This window comes from Octodon degus, unplaced genomic scaffold (genome assembly GCF_000260255.1).
Source record: "Octodon degus isolate 3935 unplaced genomic scaffold, OctDeg1.0 scaffold00127, whole genome shotgun sequence".
NCBI classification, from domain to species: domain Eukaryota; kingdom Metazoa; phylum Chordata; class Mammalia; order Rodentia; family Octodontidae; genus Octodon; species Octodon degus.
Genome location: NW_004524703.1, coordinates 7147674 through 7152536, shown reverse-complemented (window position 1 = coordinate 7152536; position 4863 = coordinate 7147674).

The following is a 4863-nucleotide window of genomic DNA, read 5'->3' as shown; positions in this document are numbered from 1 at the left end:
TCTCTCTCTCTCTCTCTCTCTCTCTCTCTCTCTCTCTCCCTCCCTCTCCCTCCCTCCCTTCCTCCTTCCTTCTTTCCCTCCCTCCCTCCCTCCCTTTCTCTCCCTCTCTCTCTCTGCTTCCTGGCTGCCATGGTGGAGCAGCTTCTCTGTCAGGCTTTCTGTCATGCCTTCCTGCCTCAGAGCCATCGACCAGGAATGGTAAATGTGAGCCAAGGTAAACATGAACCTTTACCTTTAAGTTGCAGGTATCAAGTTTTTTTTCTTTTTCTAACTGACAAAAGAAGTGAGAGGAGACCACAAATAGCAATAAACATTAGACACTGTGTGTGTGTGTGTGTGTGTGTGTGTGTGTGTGTGTGTATTAAATGAGCATTTTTCTTGCAAGATCTACAGTTTTGGGATCCAGCATTTATGATGTTCTCTGCTTAGCTTTAAATCCTATTGGATTTTGAGGTGTCTTCCCTTCATCAAAAACTCCTTTGTGTGCTCCCCACAGAGTAGAGGTACTATCGAAGCCCAGATGTGGCCTTGCTCCCATTGGTGGATAGAGGTGTGATCAGCCCTCTGGTCTCTGCTAGACTTAGGCTGGGGAGGGGCTCATGAGCCTGAGGACTTAAGGCTGGCAGCTGGGGGTCTGGCTGCTTCTTTGTCTCTCTGGGTGTCATCCCTGTCCAGGATCAGTTTTATTGGCTAGGACTTCTCTCTGCTGGCTTGAGGTGAGTATCTGGTATGCCCTTGCAGGAGGGCAGGGGTTGCCACAGTTCTGGTGTGGGCCTGCTTTCCAAATGACTTTTTCAAAAATTAACTTTATTGTACATTTTAGTTGTATTTTATGATCATATCTTTTTAAAAGATCTTTTAAACACTAGACACTTTCAAAATCCTGAGCATTAGTCTTTGGTCTTTCGTTCCTAATTGCTGCCCTTGTGTTTCCATATTAGGGTTATTTTCTATCCCATTTCCTCACCTTCCTGCCCATTCAGTTTTAATCAAGGCCTTAATTGCTTCTTTTTCCTTTACTGCTCCCTTATCCAGCATAACAACCAAGATAAATTTCAAAGTTAGTGATTATCTTCTTTGTCAACTTTGAACCTAGGCAGACTCAACCTCTTACTCCTCTGAGAATTTCCTCAGAAGACCCTGTAATAACTAAGCACAAAATGTAAAAGGTGATGATAAAACATAATATCTAAAAATCTCTTTTACAATCATAGAATCTATTGGAATTATAGTTCGACAAAGTATGTCATGAGATTTCCCTAATTAGGTAAATATGTAGAAAACAGTGAAGTTTACATTCATAAACCTACTCAGCAGATAATGTATTAGTCTTAGAAAGACTTGGGAATGATAATTATTTCCTGCCGACCTTCATTTCACTACCTTGAGAAAGAGATTCAGTCTCATGCCTTGAATCTTGTTTTTCGACTCTTCGTATTTGTTAAATGCTGACCTTCAGGGCTCTGCCACTAGATTACCAATGAGATAACCCAATTTTTAGTGATTTCATGAATACAGGCTAATAAATAAAGTTGACAAAGGCATATTGCTGATAAGTGTTTGTAGTGTGGGTGGGTCCTTACCTCCTAGGGGAGTAATCCAACACACACCACACTTAAGGGCCAATACATCAAAAACCATCAAATGGCCAAAGGATCTTAGGGGGTTCAAAACCATGAATGTAATGTCTCCTTGTAAGCAACCATGAACTAATTCTATCAGTTCCATGCACCAGTAGCTTAAGCTAATGTTTTTTCTTTTTTTTTTTCAAAAAGAGCCACCAATGTCATTACCCACTGACCAAATATTCGCAGACTAGAATTTCACATTAAGAAATACATTGGAATTAGCTCTAGCACTTCTGTTTACATGTTAACATATTTCTCATGCTAGGAGCACTATGTTTAAAATATTTAGAAGTGTCAGCCAGGTCTATGAAAAGTAAATTTTTTCTTCTACAGAGAAAAACCTGAAGACCTGATTATCAGTGTTTACTGAAGATGGACTGTACATATATCAAATTCATAGACTTTCTAGAAGAAAATAAATATGAAATTTATGATGTATAAAATGAGTTGAACCCATTATGGGAGCTACAGGGATTGACTGAAGGAATCTAGAATAAACATCTATACCATAAAAATTATTTGAATTTGAAAGTATTTGAGTTTCTGAAATCCATTATCTGTCTAAAGGTAGAGCCTCCCCAAGGACATCACCCTAAATCATCTCCTGGAGACAACTCTAATCTCCTGTTCTTGGAAACAAGAGGCAGCACCACGCTCAGAGTATCCCAAAACTATCTCCTATCTAGTCTCTGTAAGGCACACTCATGATTCCAAAATTCATTTGCATTTTTATAAGTGCCCCCTTTCTAAGAAGTCATTTGTTCCCCTAGAAATGCTCCTATGCCCCACCCCATGCCTTACTAAACCGGTGTATAATCCCGCTTTCTAGCCACATTTCTAACACATGTTTTTCTGAGAATTTACATACGTATCATTGAACACAAATCTGATTTTCTTTTCCTAACTCATTACTTGCTAGTTTAACTTGTAGGATGCTAAACACTAAAGACGACAAGGTAGAGAAATTTTTTTTCTGCCCCAACATGGGCAAAATAGAAAAAGTATTTGTACCTTGAACATTAAAACAACTGGGATGAGGGAAAGGAAAAAGGAAAGAAAGAAAAAGAAGGAAGGGGAGAAAATACACACACACACACACACACACACACACACACATACACGATAGCTAAGATAGTTGTACTACTCATTTCTATTGGTTTATTGAAAGCAATAATCAATGCTTAATTGTTTGATCAATTTTACATGTCTATATCTGGTAATCTGAATAACTACTCTGAAGATAACAATATGCAATATATCACTCTTTATTAATTTCCTATCATCTTGATTTGAAATTATGTATCCTTTTATTTGTTTTATTACTTTAAAAAGCCACCACTTACTTAACTTAAAAGTTTGGCTCCTGGATCTTCCAGGACCTATCCTCACCAATGATATTCAAAACCTTTAAGAAATTGTGAACCAAAATTATTTTAACCATGATAAACATCACAACTGGAACTAGATTTATTAATCACTGTAAAATAATTTATAGTTCTGAAAAGCAAGTGTTCTGTGTAGAAATAAACCAAATACTGAAGCAAAATATGAAGCAGACGCTTTCCTTACTTTCCTAACTTAAAAGTAACACTTCATTTCTTAAGATATATCTGTCTTCAATGGTACATAGTGAAGGCAGTTATGCAATTAATTTACCCTCTCCCAGAATCTCATCACAGAAGCAAAATATCAGTGAGCATCAGTGATATTTCACCTAAAACTTTCATATCTACTTTTTTGTTTCATGTTTGCAGAGCATGAAGCATCTGTTGTTTTTCTAAGCTATCCTGGTTCTAAAGAAAAGATTCATGAGAAAACTGACTTTTGTGAAAATATTCCAGCTCTCACTAGCCCGAATACAATAAAAATGCTAAATAGTTTCATAAAGTTCTCTTTCACTCTTGTCCAGAGCAAATGAGTCAAGTGGTGGTGACTTCAATCAAGCTACTTAACATTTCCAGGTGCTCTACATGCAATGAGACTACTAGAGTCCCTTTCAGATCTAATATCTTGGGAGTCTGGGAATATCATCTATCTGATCAAAATAATCTTTATTACTACACCACTTGTTTTCATTTTATTATTTTTTAAAATGTATTTAGTTGTTACAGCCTTTCCCATGGTGAATGCTCATGAATTCCATAATTTAATAAAGGTAAAAAATGTTTTAAAAGTTCTATTTCACTATGTCCAGAAGAAATGAGGTATTCAACCAATAGGTCTCACTAGGCAGCTCAGACTCATAGTGATCCTGTTTTCAACCTCCCTAAGTGCAGGGATTACAGGTGGGCATCACCATGCCTGGACTCAGTGGCCAGCTTAGACTGCCCTGGGAGCAGGGTTGGCATGGTGAGTGGTGCCGGGGAACAAACTGGGGTCCCTGCACTTGCCTAAACTTGCCTAAGCAGGCCCTTGAGTCCACTAAGCTATCTCACAGGCCCACTACCACTTATACTGAGTTATGATCTATTACTAAAACCACTGTAATTTGAAAAGCTACCTATCTGATATCCACATTAATCACCCAATTGTGGTATACCTTAAGATAGTAAGACATGGAGCTCTCTCTTGCTAAGTATGTCTACTATTGTAAGACTTACAGCTATTAACAGACCTACATGCCATGCGTGGGTAGGAAGCAAGACGTTTTCTTCCCCAGTTTCTGTCACTGATGTGCTGAGTGCTGGGAAGAAATGTCATCAGAAGGTGCCTGGGAGGTTACTCTCTGCACAGCATGGCAGACCTTTGGGAAACAGCATGGGCGAGGTGGAACCACCCAAGCCTTCCCCATGGTAAATGCTCATGAATTTCATAATTTAGAAAAGGTAACAAATGCTTTAAAAGTTCTCTTTCACTATGTCCAGAAGAAATGAGGTATTCCACCACTAACCAGCATGCAGAGCCCTTAACCAACATGGGGCCATATCGGTATATTCACCCAGAAAATAGGAGCTTAAGAAAAATACAAACATTTCCCCTAGGAATGCAAGGGAGTGGAACAATTTTTCCAAATGTGATTTTTATAACCACATCTGATTGTAAAATTTTAATTATTGCATGGTATTTAAATGAGTGTTTGTGGGGTGCAGAACAAACTGCCCACTGTACATGAAGAATTTGTGTCTCAGAAGCCCCATTCAGATACATATAACAATAGTGTACATGGAAAACATCAGTGTCATTCATGACTCTCAATTTATTTCATAGAATAGATTTAAATGTTGTTCCTAAAAAA